Raw genomic sequence first — 2,309 nt, forward strand, 5'->3', positions numbered from 1 at the left:
ACAAAAAATATCCATTGAAAGCCTATAATTTATATATATTTAAAACTATACACATATAAAGACATAATTAACAACTAATATGTTTAATTTCAACACAAAAAAAATTAATAAAACTTTAACATGCATACTAAATATATAAATAAACTTGCAATTGATATTAATTTAAAATTCTGATATGCATACTAGTAATAAAAAAATTATCTACATTTAAATTAAAACAAAAAAAAATACTTGTTGAAATACTTTAAAGTAATGAGATTTTTATTGTTATTATCAATGATGAATTTTTTGTTCTTAAAACTTTATTGTTGCTTACTTGCGCAACTAGAATGTTTAAAATATGCCTCTCGAAATTAATAGGATTTACTTTAAAGTAATAAAGCTTTTGTTATTATTGTTAATGATGAATTGTTTGTCTTTAAAACTTTATTGTTGCTCACTTGTATAACTAGGATATTTGCAATATGTCTCTTGAAATTCCAACACACATTAAAATATGAAGTGAGAAAACGTATGTAAAACCCCCCTATTTATAGTGAATTTTAGAAGTTAAAATATTAGAAAATTTAACTCTCAGCATTATCAACATTTGATTAGTCATCATAAATTTATAATTAAATCTAGAAAAATTAAGGGCTCTTTAAAATTAATTTTTTATTCACTCATATTTTTTTTAAAATCATGTTAATTAAAATAAATTTCTAACAATCCCCTACATGAATGAAAATTATCTCACCAATTTGAAAATGACTTAAAAAATTATTTAAAGATACTGATTTGATATATTACTATACCAAGATAAATAGTTTTTTATTTTGAACCTTTCATAGTGAAATACAATTGGATTTACTCGGCTAAATAGTGAACGCACGATGTCTTGAATTATTCATCGTTTTATGTAAAACAATACAATAATACTCATATAGGTTTTTTACCTAGAGATTTCTTTTGGTTCTCATTGTTATATTTATTTTGGCCCTATACAACTCTTGAATCCATGAGTATTTTAGAGAATTCATCATTTCTCAAAATTCTCAAAGAAGCGACCACATTTCTCACTTGTATAAGTGATCTTTTATTAAAATTATTTTGTTACAATCCATTTGATATATCAAGATATGAAAATCATTAAGAGTTCAACTCACTTTTTATCATGCTATAGCTAACACTTATTTCATCATAGGAATAAATTGAAAATAATAATTTCCTAGCATCGAGAATTTTATATGACTTATGACATGATAAAAAAAATTGATATCTTCTCCCAAGTGTCGAAGTAATAAATAACCCGTTAAAACCGGGGCTGAACCACATAAAGGTTAACTGTATAAACTATATATATAAAAAAAGATAATAACAGAAAAGAAGTTGAAGAGAGTTTAGAGATGTGATATTGATGTAAGAATTTAAACACATATAAATTTTTTATCAAGGTTAGAGAATCTACTAATGGTATTTCAAATAAGTATAATATAAATTCTTTTTATTATTCAATTGGAAACCACACACAAAAGAGCTTCTAATCGGATTATAGTTTATTAACATGATTATATTAATTATATTAATTATTTTATTTGAGTAATGTTAATACTTGTAAATGTTGTCAGGTATTCATGGTGATTGATTAGTACTTAAAAGTGTATTTTTATCAAGATTTTATATCATCATTTTGCACTTGAAGTATTAATAACTCCTTAACTAAAGCATGTTCTATAATAACATATCTAATAATATAAGCTACCTTTAATTTATGGTAAATATTCATTTTAAATGCAGGCCTATCATATAAATAAAAGGATTGATTGATGAATTTAAGAACTGAAATTGAAAGGACAAAGAGATGGCCAAACTTAGAAAAGAGATGTCGGTGCAATCCAAACCATACTATTCGGTAATTAGGTCACATCTGGAGCTATAGGTCTCAGATTTAGATCTATTTTACATGGATGGAAAGATAAGACATAGGCCTAAAACTTTCATATGGAGCCCAAGATTTAAAAAGGCTATTTTCAAGTCCAAATTGTAGCAACAACAAAGAAGTCTGAATCTATCATACAGCCCACGCACTGTTTAGTGTTTGACCTATATCTGGAGTTTTAGAAGCCCAAATGACCTCCATTGTTTTTTCATGGAAAGTTGAGATAATTTCCTACAACTTTCATGCTTTCAAGTGGTTCCAATTCTGATGTTATCAATTTGTTTTAGGTAGACAAGAGAAGATAAGGATTGCCACCAAGTCAAGAGTTAGCCACTCACTCATCAATTAGTCATCAAATCAATAGTTTCCAATTTTGGCCTATAAAAGGAGG

This window comes from Populus euphratica, unplaced genomic scaffold, assembly GCF_000495115.2.
Source record: "Populus euphratica unplaced genomic scaffold, PopEup_1.0 scaffold642.1, whole genome shotgun sequence".
Classification (NCBI taxonomy): domain Eukaryota; kingdom Viridiplantae; phylum Streptophyta; class Magnoliopsida; order Malpighiales; family Salicaceae; genus Populus; species Populus euphratica.